Source organism: Prosopis cineraria, unplaced genomic scaffold (assembly GCF_029017545.1).
Source record: "Prosopis cineraria cultivar Desert tree isolate PC_DT_omini unplaced genomic scaffold, ASM2901754v1 PC2, whole genome shotgun sequence".
Lineage (NCBI taxonomy): Eukaryota > Viridiplantae > Streptophyta > Magnoliopsida > Fabales > Fabaceae > Prosopis > Prosopis cineraria.
The window spans coordinates 2,323,216-2,342,723 of record NW_026555333.1 but is presented as its reverse complement, the minus strand read 5'-3'; the positions used below and the strand labels follow the sequence as shown (position 1 = coordinate 2,342,723).

Sequence of the window (19,508 nt, the reverse complement as noted above, 5' to 3'; positions counted from 1 at the left end):
GATGACAAGTGAACTTTTAAATTCAAAAGAGATTATCTTCGCGTACGAGGCGGCTATCCTGTTTACCTATTTCTACATATACCTCACGTTTTTGTCATGCTTTTAATTCTCAGGCAAGAATTGTGTGGGTTGTGTGACCTTGGGGAAAAAAATTTATTCCATTGCTAAATATCTTAAAAAGTTTGAAAATATTACTACCTCTTATCTAGACAAATTTAAACTTTTACTATATAAAATCATTATTATCAACTATAACCTCATGAGTATCTTGAGAATTTTTTAGCATATTTATTTGAAGTAGCTACATATTTTTAGATTCGAACTCGAGATAGGATAAATTAATTTAACTCCTTTTTACTATAAGTTGATCCAAGCACCCCTTGCTACTTTGGAAAAAAATTTATATTTCATATTCACAACACTCTTTTTTAAATTTTTATGATTAAATATGGGCCTCAACTAAAACTTTATTCCAAAAAATATTGGGAGAAGAACCCATTGAAAAAAAAGAAGAGTGCATGATGTTTAAATATTTTATTGAAAGGACCTCATTAAAAATCTTAATAGGGTGTTGTAAAATAAACATTATTAAAATTAATTTTGTGTAATAATTAATATAAATGTAAACGTAAACTCTCCCTTGAATGTACTAAATATAACATTTAATTAATTTAAAATATTTTAATTAATTATTTAATAAAATAAGGGTGTAATTAACAAAACATGTAACATGTACCCAATACCATTTATTTTGAATACTAAATAAGATTTTTTTAAAAACGATTGATACTATGATTATTAAAGAACATATGTATGGTTGGGGAGACGGCGAGATGGCGGATGGGGAGGAGGTAGATTCACGATTTCGCCATTACAATTACCGTCCATTATTGTGGCCTTGCATGCATGATTATAAGCGTATTCATTAGTGAAAAGCGGGTAACGATAATGAAGAACATCGGACAATATTTGTTACTACTAGTTTGAACACGTTGGCTTTTCAATAAGGACATCCACTAAACATGAAATTACAATGCGGATCTTCTTTGTCTTTTTTGTTGTTTTTGCTTTCCATTGCTATTCATATATCTTGTCCATTGTGGTCCGAATTCGTAGACTCCACGTGATTTCAAAACTAGAATAATTTAGAAAATATTTTTAATTCTATTGGTATAATTGAGGAGTATAATTTTAGATGAAGAAGAGACGAGACACGGCCTTGGCTTGATGCCTAGTGACCTTCAGAAAGACAAAACGTGTTTGGATTATAATTCACCCTCGCTTGATACCATCCACTTGGGTCTATCAGTATTTGTATTTATATATTTTATAAATCCTAAATTTATACTTCCTCCATTTATGCTACTTTCAAGAAAAAAACTTGTTTTTCTTTTCATATTGTTTTATAATTTTAGAACGATATCAATTACTGCTTTTCCGATATTTACGTTAATACTCTTAATTATTTTACATCAGAGCCATTATTTTTCAAATGTCCAGGACTTTTAACAGGGACGTGCTATTTGAAAAGCACGTAAGTATATATTTTTAACTTATTAATGGATTCTCTTGATCTTTATATAAAATCTTTAAACTTCATACGAAAGAAAAAGAAAACTGTATAACATTCATGTGTCCTTTTGTGGGATACGCAACACGCCGTGTAATTTAATGAGTTACTCCTTCTTCAAATTAATTAATGTGTGATGTGTGTGTGTGTTTGTTGGGGGGGTGGATAGAGCGGAAAGAAAAATACAAGAAGAATAAAGCCAAACTATGTAATATCGTCATCCTGCAACATGTCCATGGCTAGATCACCAGGGACCATGTGTAAAGCTAAAGGTAAATCAAGAGCTCTCTTTGCGAAGAGATCTGCAGCTGCGCTCTCACTTCTATCCACATGAGCCAGCAAGACCTTCCAATCACGTTGGAGTCAGTGTGATATATTGAAGTGTGCACATCCCAAGTTTTTTATTCAGCTCACGACTCATGAGGCATTTTCAAAAAATACAGGGAGAATTTTAATTAAAGATCAAGAATGTGAGTTAATTGTTAATGGGTTCCAAAAAAACCTAAAATTTTAGTTCAATTCAGGAGGATTGAAATGAAAATAATTTTAATGGTAAAAATACTGAAGCAATATCACTTGTTAATTTTGTTTTAGATGTTAAATCATTAATTGTTAATTTTTTTATTTCACTTCTTGATTTATCAATATGAGTTATAAACATGACTCGACCTATCAATAATCATACAAGACTTAAATATCAGTTGTTCAATCAATTTGTCAGACAAACAGCAATATCAATTATTAATTTGCCAACTTTACTTGTTAATTTATTAACGTCAATTGGTAAATTAATAACTGATGTTGCTGCTTATTTACAATACTTGTTATTAATTTATAACTGATATTAGTAAATTAACAAGTAAAGTTAAAAAATTAATAATTAATGTTGCTGCTTGTTTGAAAAACTGATTGAAAAACTGATTGAACAGGTCAAAGTCATGTAATTTACAACTCATATTAATAAATTAACAAATGAAGTGAGAAAATTAACAATTAATAATTCTATATCCCAAATAAAATTAATAAATGAATGGTACTTTGATTTTTCACTGTTGAAATTATTTTCATTTTAATTCTCCTGAATTGAAAGGATATTTTTTTGGGACATGTAAAAAATTTAGTCACATCACTGGTCTTTAATTGAAATTTTTCCAAAAATATTAAATATTTGATTGCTATTATAATGTCAAAACCACGTTAATGCGTGATTTGACTGTAATTACCATTTTTTTACAAGTCCAAGATTTAAACTACGTGGGAAAAAAAATCATCCGCCGTACCAGTTAATCTAAAGATCTCTGCATTTTATAAAAAAAAAAAGAAAAGGAAAAAATTGTTAAAAACTCTTGTTGCTGGCATCAATGCATGTATATAATTAGTAAGTTTGCGTTAGGATGTAGTTTGAGTGTAAGTGGATTTTAGTCAATGTGAAAATGTTCACATCTAATAAAATTGAGCTCAATAATTCCTTAAGAGCAATTTTGGCATGGTTGTTGAAGTTTTCAAGGATTAAGTGAAATTTTTTTATAAAATAAATAGGGTAAGAGAATATTAAAAATTTTGAATAACCTAGGAGAAGCATAAGAGAAAGGAAAATGAGAGGAGAGTGTTTCAAGACTCAGTATATAATGCACTAGAACATGAGACAACTACTATTTTTTATAAGTAGAAATCTCATAAACATTGGACAATAAAACACTAATTAATGACATCTTAATACAAGTAAATAATGGTTTTGAATGGTAATGAGATTTAATGTAAAATAAATAGACTTTAAAAGTAATTAATACTTACAATCAAAATGACAACTCCTTTTGAAATATAATTAAATAATTAAAATATCCAACAATCCTCCACATATTTTAAAAAGAAATTTTTTTTGAAAAAATATTGCCCAGGGTCACTTTTTCTCTAAACTTATTTACTTATTCAAGTTCACACTTTAGTGTATACCTACCAAGGCCTCTACAGACTTGAGCAATATAAGATTTTACTTTTTGAAACACATACACACAATATCCCTAGTTCACATGTGTCAAAGGAAATATTATCATTTGAATTATTTACATGGAATATAATCATTTTGAATTTGATATCTTTTAAATTATGAACCAAACCCAAACCAATACTTAGTATACAAAGAAGTTAGTGAAGCACCTTTCTATAAACCAACAACTTTTGGGCATGTGCTAGAGACCTTATTAGTCATATTATACCCTACAATTCTTGCCATTAATAGAGGTTTTATGCTTTAACGATTGTGCACGTGCTTGATATTTTGATAAATGTTTTACAAATTTAGCTACAATCTTATAGGAGCGGCCTCACTTCATATTAGTCTAAGTGATTTTATTGAATGTATCTACAATGAATACACATTCCATAAGGAATATGAAAAATTTAAGAGCTTTGATTAGCCTTGCCAACAATGTATTTTAGCAGTTTCTCGTACACCATGAGAAGAGGGGGTAAAGTAATTTTAATGCCAGTAGAACTAACAAATAACTTATTCTTACACATATGAACTATAGGATCACCAATCATAGAAGTTGGGTTATCATTACTGTTAGTTTCAAATTGACTTAAGTCTTATTCCCCTCAATATTTCTGTAATTTGTTTCTTCCTCAAGAGCTTAGTTAACAAATTAGGTATATATTTATACCTGATTTTACATATTCGATTAAGATAACTTCATTTTTTAATAGCTACCTTGCAATATTATATATGTCTCAATTGAATATGTTTACACTTGTCATTAAAGGTCTTGTGTTCAGCCATAACTATAGCTAATTGGCTATTAAAAATCATCAACATGGCCTATGTCAGTTTTACTTCCAATATAATATTTGTTAAGAAAATTTTCAACTATTCAGCCTCATCAATAACCAACTTTAGGTTAATAAACTTTAACTCTCATAATATTTTATTTGACTATTAATAAATTTTTCCCGTTTGAACATAAAAACTGGTTAACATCATTGTATTTTTTTTTTGTGAGAAAGGGGGCCAAAGCCCCAAAAAAAAAACACTAACAACATTATTGTATTATTTTAACACTTCCTCTATTTCTATATATAAGAGAAAAAAGTTGTATCATACAGTTTAAAAAAATTAGTTAACTATAATAATTATATTTAAAAATAAATAAATTGGATTAAAATTCTCTACGTTAATCAATATAAATATGCATTAATTATTTCTTGTTAATAGAAATTATGATGGTCGATTTAGAAAATGTGTAATAAATGCTGATTGAAATATGTAATTTTATTTTTATAAAAAAATAAAAAATGATAATTTCTTTTATAAATAAAAATGGAGAGAGTACAACAAAAATTCATTATACATGACACACACACTAGCATTTGTAATATCCCCTCTCTGCCTCCATTATTGCGTTCCCAGTATGAAATATTTAATATGATACAACATGTAATTAATATTTTTGATTAAAGTAAAATATTTTTATTAGACACCCCCACACTTTAAAATAACTTCAAAATATATCAATCATATGAAAAATATTTCATCCTTTATCAATAATTCTAATTAAATTAAAATCTCATCATATAATCTCCTCTCATTCTAATTAAATAGAATTTTTCATAATTTTAAATCTACCATAAATATGGTTACAGCCCCGCATTATGGATATTATTCTGTATGTGAATTATCAACAATTATTCTCTGCAACATGCACAAAGCAGTGCAAGCAAACAACCCGTGCGCACACCAAATTAAATTAACAACAGGGACACACACACACACACACGTACGCTTCAACACTGATGTGCATTTAGTCAACAAATCTCCAATAATTGAATTCACATATATTCTCACTGCCTTAACTAAAATAAGTTAGGTTACAAATAACTAAAATAATTTCATCTTGACAAATGAAGTAACGTATTCAATCAAGAAATATTGTATATATAACTATTGCCAGTCAAACAAATTAACTTTGTTGTAAGAATTCACCGTGGCATAATATCAACAAATTTAATGGTAACCATATTTAAATTGATGACAAATCAATTCCATTCAAACAATTTCCTAAACAGAAATATAATAATGTTGCCTCGTTCAGTTTCTTATATAAACATATTGATATATAGCAATCATAACTTATACCATAAACGAAACAAAAACCAGGCTCTAATTTTCTAAACAAAATTATAGATAATAACACCAGGCCGTTATATAAAAAAAAACAATTTGAATAATTAATGTCAGGGTCTGAGATCTCTTTGGTACGGTCACCAGTTTTTTTAATTAAAATTAATCGCACAATACCATTCTTTGCAGCCAAATTTAGTAGACACATTAATGGATAATATAGCCCAGTACCTTTATAAACTAAACTTTCAAAGGCATTCAACAAAATAACGGTTTCATAAAGCTCCTAGTAAAAGGAAAGCATTATAATAAATTATAACCATTTACAATTCAATATAAATACTAATTTGTCATAACAATGATTTATTACAAACTAATGACAGATAGCCTAAAATTGCAAAATAAGGCTAAATCAAACACAAGGCTAAAACCTTGCCTCCATATTCATGTGTTATTATGAACACTTCGAGTGCTCCATTGCTACGGAATTATATATATAATCAACAATATGCCAATTTTAATCTACTACCCTCAATATTCATTCCCACAAATTTCAAAACAGGAAATTACCTAAACTTCGTTTTTCACCGCAACTCATAGTATTGAAGACATCATGTGTGTGTGTGTGTGTATTTTCCACAATGATGTACTAAATCGACAACATTTATTCTGATAATAAAGTTATTACTTAATTAAATTTGGATGAGACAATCATTAATTATTCATAAAAAAATTTTAAAAAACGTGTTGATTGACCAAAATATTATAATATTATAATAGTATTTCCTATTTCAACAACCAAGACCATTAATATTTGGTATGACAAATTGTACCAAACTAAAAGCACAATTTCAAAGTATGATTGAGAACCGTTCCTTTGCAGTTCATACTTCATATCTTGCGAACATGAATTAACGCAAACCAAGAGACTTCGAGCACATGCCCCTTTTCAAGCTTCACACCACTCCTTGACCCAAATCTTCTCGGCAGTTGATTTGGCCGGTGGGCGCCCAGCCCTAATGTATCCATTCTTACAATGGGACACAGGAATGGTCAAAGGCTCGCAAGTCACACCGAATACTTCCTCCGTAAATGCTATACTTTCAAGAGAAAAAAATTGTCTTATAATTTTAGAAAGATATCAATTACTACTTTTCCAATATTCATGTTAATACAATTTATTATTTTACTTCAGGGTGGATGGGTGATTATTCTTCAAATGTCCTAGACTTCTAACAGGGACGCGCATTTGAAAAGTAAGTAAGTATTCTAGCATATTAATGGCCTTTCTCAATATTTATATAAACTCTTTAAAAGTCATATGAAAGTGAAAGAAAACAGTAAACAATCATGCTATATATTGACAAATATTATTTATCATGTGACATTTTTTGGGATACGCAGCACCCGGTCAAATTTAATGAGTTATTCCATCTTCAAATCAACTCACGTGAAGTGTGCACACTCCAGAGGCTTTTTTCATTCAAATCACTACTCATGAGGCATGTTGAAAAAGTATGCTTAATACTTGATAGCTATGACAATGTCAAAATCACGTCAATGAGTGATTTGACTGTAATTACCATTTTTTTTACATACTCCTTCCCATTGTTTTTATAAATCATATTCTAAATTTTTTTTTATCTTTTATATAAGTCATTTTTTATTCAGTTTTGCGCATTTGATGTACAATTTCAAAAGTATCTTCCGGCACATTATAAAAAGAAGTACAACATTCTACTTTTTAAAAAAACTCTTTTCACACATCAAATCATGATTTGTTAAACTTAAAAATAAAATTAAAAAGTAATTTATTTTTAAGATAATTTTATTATTATAAGTAACCCACTTTAATTTTAATGAGTTAGTTAGAAGTAATTTATAAAAAAAGGAGAGCATTAACAAAAAGAAAAAAAAATGAAAATAACTGTTAAAAACTCTGGTTGCTAGCATCCATGTGTACATAGTTAGCATTAGGATGTAGTTCAAGCTAAGTGTAAGTGGACGTAAGTCAGTGTAAAAAATCTTATATCAAATAAAATTGAGTTTGATAACTAATATAATAAAATAAAAGAATTTATAAACTTAAGTTTTAAATTTTTAAATTTAAACATGTTGTTGCTTCCACTCATATTCGTCCATTTGTATCTCCTTTGCCATGCATATATAAAAGAATTGTCACATTAACATTGGGGCATTAATCAACGGATAAGGGGTTTTTAGCTTAATAACTAGTATTGTTGAGTTCAAACCTTAAAAATGCTTCAGTGTTAAAACTTGATAGTAGATTCCACTACTCAAAAAAGTCCTATGTGATGTTTGATTCGAATTATTTTGGGTTTTGTATACTAAGTCTCCCTAATTTGATACGGGACAAGTATAAGATACGAGATACTCTAGCAATCAAAAGCATTGTCACATTAATTGGTGATCTCCCGTGTTTATTTTATTCAGATAACGATTCATGAGGCATTTAAATAGACATTTTATATACGTTAGGATGTCAAAATCATGACGATCATGTCTTATTTAACTACAATTACCTTGTTATGCATATATATAAAATAATTTTCACGTTACAAATGAATGTGCGCATCTGTAAAATAAGAACTCATTTAACATCCTGGTAGGATGAGGTAACGTGATTCAATAACCCTGAGATATTGTTTCATAAAATGGGTTGGTAAGACAATTACACAACTTGGATACTACGTAATTATGACCCAGTAAATGATATTTTGGTACCTATCTGATTTATTTAATTTATTAATGTTTATCGAGTATCTAGTAAAAATAATTGAGGCATAATATAAATTTAATATCCAATACTAAACCTAAGAAATGCAGTGATATTAAAGCTTGAATCAATGAATCACATGAGGTTAGTATTTTTTTTTCAATTTTTGCGCCCATTTATACCATAAAAATTAAAACGAGCCCGTGAAAAGAGGTCAGCAGAGAAATCTGCCAACTTAAGAGCACACCTCATTTTTTTGGTGACCAGCAATGCAACCCCGTGGCTTGTTAATGTACCTAACAATTCAATTTAGGACCAAAAAGGAGCGAGAGAGTGGGAGCAGCCTTCATGGAGACGTTATTGAATATCTCCCCCTATGCGTTAACACCTCAAATTTGAGCACGAAAACCTTACAGGGTTATACAGCACTATATCTTTGTAGTAAAAAAAAACTTGATGCACACAAATACGTTTTACCGCAAGTGTACAGTTTGTAACTAGTAAGTAGCAAATCAAGGTCGATCCCATAAGGAATTAAATTAATTGGTAATTGGGCAATAAAGTCTTCATTTTTATTTAAGTTGAGCAAAGCAAGATATGAATTTGATTTTTGCAAAATAAGGATTGAAATTAGAAAAATGTACTAAAATTAAAATTCCAACAACCATAAACAATCAAGGCAACCTAGGATGACTAATCCCTTCTTCAATTCATAGAGCATGTAATTACCCAAATAAATTCACTTAATATTAATATGTTAATCTAGAGTATTAATAGGAATAATTATCTTCTGATTAATTACACCCTTCTCTTGAATTAATTTGCTATTTCTAACACAATTACCTAAGAGGTGAAATGGCACAAATTTACTCTAATGTGGTTATATAGGTTCAATAGGTATATTCCTATCCTATTAGCAAATTAGAATAAATTTTAATCCCACATTACTTAATCTAATAGTTAAATTCAGATTTTCCTCTTCCAAGACAAAACCTAAACCCTCAAATTCACACTCAATGGTGGCCAAGCATTAAGTAGACAAATAAGCTCAAGATTAAGTAAATAAAATTAATATTAAGCTCAAATAAATGGTTCAAACATGTTCTAATCTAAGAATCAGTTCATAGCTACCCTAGATTAAGAGAAAATCAGTCACACATGACTTTCATGACAGCAAAATCAGCAATATATACAATAAAGTAAAGAGAAGAAGGAAAAAAAAAGCTTAATCGAAGCAATCTTGAGCGAAATTCTTGATTTTTTACTAAATCCAAGCTTCTCCAACTCTTCTTTGGCTCTTTGCTCTCTTCCTGGATGTTTTGTAGCTGCTAGAGGTAAAGAATGCACGAAAATGAGGTGCCCAAGCCCTAAAAGTTTGCTGACAATCAAAACTGTGTGTTTTACTAAAATCATACTTCGTTGCAGTGAACATGACCTTTTCAGATTTAATTCTTTTGACTTGGGCTCCAAAAAAAATTTCTTTGGGCCCCTAAATTGGGCCTCCCTATATGCATAAAACCTAAAATAAATAATAGAATTGATCCACTAATTCTAACATATTTTCAAGCCCATTTTCACGCACATTCATCCACTTAATCATATTTTTGCTAACAAAATTTAAATAAATGACTTCCAATTACATTAAAAACACCAATAAATTTAATAAAATATTGGAAGTCATTAGTTAGGTTTAAAGTTTGTGATATTATCCAAGCTTAAACTCCGCTTTTTATTTTTTCATTTATTATATTAGAAGTGTTTAATTTTTAGATCTTTATCACGACTCTCCCCCTTAACATGGCCAGTTAGTCATCAAATTATATTAGTATATGGGTATAGCCTAGGCCCATTGTGCACATCAGATTAAGTCTATCTGTTCAAGTTGTTAGGTTGTTGAAAACCGTTGTCACCAAACCCGAAGTGATTATATACTTGAATGCCTATATAAAGCCTATAATGCACTCAAGATCATTATGAAATAATAAAGTGATTTAGATTTGTTATTTTCTTTTTGATTAACATTGATATGGTGTCAAAGCAGTAAGACGTTGGAGGAGTTCCAATCACTATATCAGTCTAATATTACTCTCCTTTTCTTTTCTTCTTGTGCTAGCTTTGTTTATCATTATGGCTACTTCTGGTTCTGGTCCTATCCTTCTAGCATTCAATGCTAGAAGAAACTTCACAAACAAGAATATCATTGTCAAATTGGATGAGCATAACTACATGTTATGGAAATAGCAAGTGTTCTTTATGGTAAAGCAATAAAGTTATATTTATATCTTGGTGGCTCTGTTGTTGTGCAGTCAAAGCAGGTGCATAATCCTAATCCTGCTTTTGATGCCTATGAACATGCTGATTCAGTATTAGCTTCTTAGCTAGTAACTTTTGTAAGTCTAAGTTACTTCCTGATCTTGTTAGTTAGGAATCTTTAGCTCAAATATGGAGTGAATTGCTTTGTCTTTATTCTAATCAATCTAAGACAAAATTATCATATTATCATAATCTCCTGATGAATCAAAAGAAGGGTGAATAGTCCATGCATGAGAGATTATTTCGCTAGTATTAAAACTTCTTGTGAGCTCTTACATTTTGTAAATTTCTTGCCTAAAAATAGAATACTAGCAGAAGTAATCAATAGCTCTTATAGAAATCTAGAGAGCCTATTTTGAATCCATACATATTTCACATATTTTGAATGGACTACTAGTTAAATATGAGTATGTTATTGCAATTATAAATTTTGTTTAGTCATGATTCGGTCTTGAAACTATCACAACCATGTTAATGGACTTTGAAGCTTGTCATAAGAACTTTCTGAATAACATTATTGCTTATGCTTGCTATGTCTCTAGTTCTGCCTATACTAATGAGGAAACTTAAGTGTATGCTATTCAACCCTCAGTTGTAGATGTCTATTTTTCCCACTTACTCATCCTCCTACTTTTTAAGGTCATGGCTATAGCCATGTTCATTTTCAACCATCTTGTTAGATTTGTGCAAAGGTCAAAAACATCACTGATTGGTAATATTTTAGTTACAAACTTCGTACTCAAATAACTCTGTCACTCCTCCTTATTCGACTAATCAAGTATATTACATTAATTACTCTTCTCCCTATGACATGACTACTACTTCGAGTAGATCTTATTCTTTACAACTAGTTACATATTCATCGTCCTGCCTTACTCTAGTGCCTTTTCTGAAGGCTAGCTTGCCTCATATCTTATCTCTTGTGGTTCTTTCCTTTATACCGTCTATTAGAGTTTTGAGCTTAATCCCTTTTGATCTAGTGCCTTTTTAGGCATTTCTTCCCACATCTGACTCAATCAGTGACAATGTATCATATCTTGATTCCAGTATGACTTAACATGTTACTAACAATCTTGCTCTTTTGGCCAATGCATTCCCAGATTAAATTAATTAATCAAGGATAATTATATATAAATGAGTGTTAATTGGTTTAATGATGAGTAGTGATGGTTAATGGACTTATTGGTTTTAGGAACATCTTTTAGATTGTTTGGAGGTGAATTGGGCCACTTGGGCCCAAATTGATGGACAAAATTGTAAAAACCCATTTCATGCCATTCGCTGCGATAAATGGTCTAAAATTTTAAATAATGAGATTGAGCTAGGGCTCAAACTAGAAAGGGAAAAATAAAAAGAGACAAAGGAAGGATGGCCAGAATAGGGTTATGGTCTGCTAAGGCACCAGTCCATTAACACTTTGGAGGTATTTTGAGTCTGGCTTCATATAGGCAAGTCTTCCATAGCCTTCTTTCCTTAGTCTACATGAATTTGAGTTAAGATTTGGGATTGGAAGATGAATATTTTCGAACCTAAGACTAATAGGATTTGTTTAACTTTTCCGCACCTAAATTTGAGGATTTAATAAGGTTGTGAGCTTAGACAAACCTTAGCCACTTTAATAAAGAATTTGAGTTATTGGGTGATATATTGTTATTATTTAAGCTAATGGGAGATAAAGGGAGTCAATGAGAGTTAATAAACTCATTGAATGTGAGATTGAACTTGTAGTTTGAAGATTTGGTTATTGATGTGGGAGTTTAAGAGTTGGAAGTAGTAGTTATGTTGACTATTAGTGATAATGATTGTTGTTCATTGTAGATTAATTTTGTGGCATGTCATTTGAACTCAATCCTAACTTAAGAAGCAAGATAGTAGGGCTAACCTTTGAGTTCTTAAAGATTTAAGGTAACTGAAGGATTCTATTTTATGCTATTGATTATTAGATTAGTTATGGCTGTTTGTAAACTTGAAAAAAGTGTTTATAGCTTGTTAAACTAGAATTATTGTTTTATAAAATCATATGTAAGTATGGCTTGTCCTGTATAAATGAGAAAGGAATCAAACTTGAGATGTTAATTATTTATTGAAAAGAAGATTTTGAATATTGAGATAGTATATGAGAAATTATGATAATGCATATATGCTATGTAGTTTAGTATGCAAGGAGATGCTATAAGTATTTTGCATAATCATATGTTGGGCGGGAGGTTGCCTTAAAAGGATTAGTGTTTTATTTCTATGTCAATACTTACTAACATCATGGGTGGCCTTAATAGTTGGTTTTAGGGTCAGGTTTTCCTGAAACTCACCTAGAAATAGTGTAAGTGTAGATTCCCCAGACCCTTGGTCATTAACCTCACCTTAGATTGGGTAAAGGGCAGGCTTTCTAACTTCTTAGTAAATTTGAGAATAGGGAAATCTATGATCTGGAAGTGAGCGTAGCAACTTTGGATGAGTAGCTTCTTACGATTGGTGGATTTAGACTAGTCCATTCACACAAATTTAATCCTAACAAATTACTAACTCATGGATTCAGTCAATAGAATATGGAGATGAAGTGGTTTGATTGTGCATCTGTGATATCATGATTCTTGACATGATATTGTATTCTTATATGATTTTTAAATGTTCACTTTACATACCTTAATTGATTTGACTTGCATGTGCATGATTTAAAATTTTCTTGGTTGCTAAATGATTGTACTCACTCTTATTTAACATTTTACAAGCACTGGCTTTGAAAAAGGCAAAGGAAAAGTACTCGAGATATAGGAATTTGTTATTCCTACTTTAGATCTCTTTCTTTTGATTATTATATGTATAATTTGATAATGTAATTGCTAACAAAGACAATTCTTTTTTTTCCTTGCACCATTACATGTTATATGTGTTGATTGGTCATATTTAGTGCCATAAGCTTTGTGTATGAGCTATTGATGACTAAACAAGGTCTAAATATTAGTGCAAGTATATTTATGTTATTTAGGTTGCTATATATGGTAATATTAGAGAATTTATATTGACTTACCTCCCTCATGCTTTCTAATGAAATTGGAGTTGAGGAGTAAAAATGTGAAATGTACTATATTTGTGTATTCTAATGTATTATACAGGTAGTCTTAAGCCTCTTGAGTTTGGTCTAAATTGTTGTGCTATCTTTTGGCACTTGGTTTTGGTTTTGGACACATTAGAAGTGTTAAAGTGTAAGAAGGGAGTGTTTTTTATTTTTAGGTATCTAACTTTTTGATATGATATAATTTGAAAATAAATTTATTACTATTTGCTAACTTATTAAATGGACTTTTCTGTGAACACTTAAATCACCTTAATCGAATGTCAGATGGAGAATAAGAGTTTATTAGAAATTCGAACCCCGAATTGGTTTAATGACCACATTTTGTTGTCATGGACTATATAGTGCACTACAATGCACATCATAAAGGAGTTTAGTTGTGTCATGTTGTGGTTAGTCGTGGCAGATAATCTAGAAATTTGAGAAAAAGATACTATTAAATCTTTCTCATTATTGTTTTCAAACTGAATGGTATCTGGTGCTTTCATACGCTTTTGAATTTTGATTTATGTTTGTTTTGGGTGTTGAAATGATTTGAATTGTTTGTCTAACTTGGGATCCCAATTATTTTCTAAATTTTACTTGATTGATGATGGGTTTCAACTTTTTTTTTCTCTAATATACTAGTATATATTAATGGATTTTAATCATTTCTACCATAATACGTTCTATTCTACCATAGTAGAGTTTGACTTTTTATATTGTAATTGAATTATATTTTATAAGTTTAATTTTATTTATGATCTTTAATTTTAGTCCTTTTCTTTTCTTATTATAGTTATTTTTTTAACTGCAGTTAATTTTTTTAAACAATGTAAGGTGATTAAAATAGTTAATCCCAAATTATCACAGCAATATATGGTATTATGATTAAGTTATTGAAATAAATTAAGCAGTATTGCATGCAGCTTCTCCGGCACTTGCAATGTTATTGTTGGAGGAGATAGCATTCTTCCTTTTCCTTTTTTGTTTTTTGTTTTTTTTTTAGGTAGGAGACAGTACTCTTCCTTTAATTGATATGGTATAAATTTCCTCCCTCGTTTAGTTTCATTCATAATGTAGGATTTGAAGGATCATTCAGAAGCAACAAATGAAGGTAGTGCTTGACATGCCTTGCTAATCATGCATGGGCAAAGTAAATGGGCAATGGATCACAGTGTATTTGGGCCTCACTTTCGAGTGTCAATGAAATATTGAACGTCTACTTAGACAGATGGTGGAAACATTTGGTTTGGAATTGCCACTTCTGTCCATGAAAAATCCGGCCAGGCCCAATAAAAGTTCCATGAGAAGCACCCGTTATTTGTGTAACGATAAGGAACTAAAAAAATAAGGGAAAGTATTGTTCTTCGCATATTCCCATGGAAAAATTCCTTGTTAGACCCTCAGCAAAGCTAGAGCCACTCCCGCCATCTTCGCCTGTAGCTTATGAAACATAATCTGGAGTCTGGAAGCTGAGAACAAACCCAAGTTTCTTCCTCATTCCCGCCACTCCCTTCCTTTTCCAATTTTTCCTTCTCTTTTTACTTTTAATAATGAATCATAACACGAGCATTAGGAAATGCGGGTTAATTACAGTAATAATTTGCTAAAGTGGAATAATGCATCGTTTTGGTTTTAGAATCCCGCGCTATCTTCGCTTTCATCGCCCTCGCCATATTTCTGCTTCGTCGTATTCTTTTTCCAAACAACCCACCAAACCATCTCATAATGTTGCTAATCCCCCAATTGTCCCCTCACCAGTTCTGAACAACCATCTCCCTGACTCTCTTCCCATGCCTACTTTATCATTCCCTCGCAGATTCGTGATTACTGTCTCCACTACCGTGGTTTTCGCTTTATTTGCCTCCATCCCTTATCTTTCTTCTGATTACCACAATCAACAGCAGTTTGATGATAAACCCTCTAATCCTCACCTTGCTGGGGTAGAACACGCCCTGCACAAGTCCAGCGACTCTCTCCACAAAATTTTCCATCACATCAAACGCACGAGTGTGGCTGCTTTCGTCCTCTGGTAGTCATTAACCTCAGTGTTCTCCTCGGCTAATCATGAGGTTCGTTTTGGTTTTGAGATTCGTGTTGCTGCCTTGCTTGCTGACATTACCGCCGTAAATTCTAGTCGTAGGGCTGCAATCGTCAGGGCTGGTGGAGGCGCAATGGTGGATTGGTTGCTGGACTCGGTGGCCATTGCCAAGGATGGTGGTGGCGCTCAAGCAGAGTCGGCAAGAGCGCTTGCTTACTTGATTGCCGATCCCAATGTATCTGTCATTGTACTTGGGCGGCCTCATGCAATTCCAAATCTTTTAAACTTCATTTTTTCTTGTCATCCTCGTCGATTAAAGAAGGTAGCTCTATGACCTTGTTGTATTTCTGGGTTGTAATCCTCGTGTCAGCGATAAATCTGAACACACAATTTATGATTGGCATTGGCTTAGTGATCAATCCATTAATTTTATCAGAAAGTGTTTTGTTTTCATTGAATTGTTATGCGCATTATGACATGTATTTGTAGCTGTCATGTACTTGTTGTAATGTCCCTCGATGAGGGAGAAGGATATTCGTTTTTCTTGAACGCTTAACCCTTGATCATTGTGTTATACTAATTATGCTCTGGCTACTATATATTTATTTGATTAGGGCAAACTTAACTCATGATATTGTCATACTTCCTATTCTTGTTTCGACATCAGTGACATGATGCAATTTTCTTTGGCAGCAGCTTTCATGGAGAAGTTCATTTGATATTTTTGATTCTTTGAAAGGTAGGAGCATGCTTGTGGCAGCCATTATGGATATTGTTACTTCCAGCTGTGACAATGTAGAAGAGATATCTTTTAAGCCACCTTTGCCTAGAAATGGTAATCCTAAAGATATCCTAGCTGCCTTACAGGTAGTTGAGGAAGGTTGTTTGCACTTGGATGAGCCAAGTAAAAGTGAAGGTGATAAACATGGCAGAACAGGGAGGAAAGGTGTTGGAATTAAAATACTCGAAGGTGCTACACTTTTAGGGCTTTCAAAAACTAGCTGGCTAACAAAGTTGGATAATGCTGATTATAGTCAGGCAGAGCTAGCAAAGCATACTCCTGAAACTCTTGTGTTACAAAGTAAGAATGATGATTTGCTTGGACATGCGAATATGTCTTCTGCTGTTGTCCTTGGCCTCTAAGATGATTTACAGTGGGAACATGTTGCTGTTCCTTTTGCCACGTGGGCATTAGCAAATTGGGCAAAGGCATCACAGGTAAATATATCTTATATTTAAGAACTGGATAAAGATGTATATGCTATCATGTCCGCTTTGATGGTCCCTGAGAGATCTGTGAGATGGCATGCAAGCTTGCTAGCACAATCACTACTAGAGGATTGCAAAATGCCTTTGAATGATTTTGTTTCTGATTTGAGTTCCAGGCTTCTTTCTACTATATCTGAGGCATGTACGCATAAGGACATTTCATTGGCTCAGGTGGCTTTGTCTGCCTTTCTGTTATCTGTTGAGAGGATTGATGGGGCGCGGAATATAGTGATGGAAAAGGGTCTTAACACAATGAGAGGCATTGCCAAGCAGACAGCAGAGCATACACAGGTGCAAGAAGCGATAGCAAAGGCATTAGAACTTCTCTGCACAGAAGAACTACATTTATCCCTTCAGGAGGGTCAAAAGTGGTCAGGTATTCTTCTTCCATGGGTTCTTGGAAAATTTTCTTCTGATGCAATGCGATCTTCAGCTATAAAGATCCTCTCTCGGATCCTTGAAGATTATGGACCATTGTCTGTATCGGTTTCTCAAGGATGGTTAGCATTATTGCTAATTGAAGTCCAAAATTCTATCAAGAATTCACGTGATAAAGGGACTAGTCCCAAAAGTGATAATGTCAAGGTATGCACCATCTTTTTCTTCTACTTTCATCTGATTAGTAAATAGGTCAAAATCACGATTCTCAGTTCATATAATTATCCAGCTTTACTACAGAAACTTCAAGTCGGTGGTTAAATACACTTTTTAGCTATGTTGATGAGTTTGAGGTAACAAAATTTTATAGACTCTGATCTACAACTCAAATGTCGCTTCTGTTGTGCAAGTAGTAAATCAGTTAACCAGTGCTGTTGTTAATCTAGCAACTAAACAAATGGAACCAACTGCTTCTAATTCTTTAGAACCATTCCCACTGGCATATTTTCTTTCTCTGGATCCCTTCTTGGGACTATTTAAAAAATTAAAGAAAGATAGTTTGCCAAAATTTGATGCTGTAAATTCTGTCTTGGCAACCCTGAAAGGAATTAAAACTTTGACTGAAGTTTGTGCTGAAGACCTTCAACATCAAGAGATGATTGTTGATTTGGGTATTTTGTGTTTGCTAAGGCACTTTTTGTTAAGTGATGATTATGAGAAGTTAGCTGCTAATGAAGCATATGATGCATCTATAGCTCATGAAGGGCATGAGCAGAATTCAAATATTGATGATGAACCATCTATATCAGATATAAATGATTTATCTAGTGTTCGAGTTCCACCTACAGCTTATATACATAGGCATGCAGCTCAGCTAGTGACAATCCTCTCAAACCTTCCCAAAGTCCAAAAGATCATCATAGCTGACAGAGCTTGGTGTAAATGGCTTGATGATTGTGCTAGTGGCAGGGTTCCTGGATGTCACGACCTTAAGATGCAAAGTTATACCAGGGCAGCACTCCTAAATGTATTTTGCAATTACCAAAATAATGGTAAAACTGGAAGTAGAACCTCATCTGACACTGTTGTACTAACTAATCAGAACTTATGCCCCTATTTTGATGACATGATATTCTTAATAAATCCTTATCTTCCTGTCTGGAAATGTCCCAAAGAAATAGCTCAAGATTATACAGTCTCAGAGGACATATCTATGGCTAATTCTGATTACGTGGCTGAAACCAAACAACCAAATTATGGCAGCTGCATTAATTCTATCGATTCATCCAAAAGCAGCACAACTACAAAATTACCTTAAATAGATGTTGTTTTTGTCCATGGCCTCCGTGGTGGGCCTTTCAAAACTTGGCGCATAGCTGAGGACAAATCCTCAAATCAGTCTGCCTTGGTTGAGAAGGTTGATCTGGAGGCAGGAAAGCTTGGAACTTTCTGGCCTGGTGAATGGCTTTCTAGTGATTTTCCTAGGGCTCGCATGTTTACCCTAAAGTACAAGGTGTGCTTTAGTCAGATTATCAAATTTTTGCCTTATAAGTCTTGGATGTTAATTTTCTATTCACTCTCCTAGCTTTTGTAGAGCATTTCTTCTGGTGGGATCACCATCACTACTTAACATTAATAAATGATATATGCAGACTAATCTCACACAATGGTTTGGAGCTAGCCTGCCACTTCAGGTTAGATTTTCTTCAATTTTTGGCTGTGTACAATCTCATGTTAGGGTTTTCATCCTCTGTGAGCCTTGATAGGGACTGTAAATTTTCCTTTCTAATGTTATATCACAGTTATGATTTGCAATTAATATCAAACGCCCTGACTTGCAATCACAGAAATGGTCTCACTGTGTGTGTATGGAAGTCATGTTTGTTAAATTATAATTTCAGATTGTAGAAGTGTTGCAGTCAATGCTACTACTTACATGACCTGTGCTTAAAATGGAATCTTGTTGTGGGGATTTGTTGAGTTCATTACATACTTGCCTTTGTTACCAAAAAATATTGTTAATACATG

General features: G+C 32.3%; 1 pseudogene; it reads left to right on the top strand.

The window, feature by feature from the left end:
- The first annotated feature begins 15,279 nt into the window (after window positions 1-15,279).
- LOC129303912 (uncharacterized) lies at window positions 15,280-19,444 on the top strand (annotated as a pseudogene).
- The last annotated feature ends 64 nt before the right edge of the window (window positions 19,445-19,508 follow it).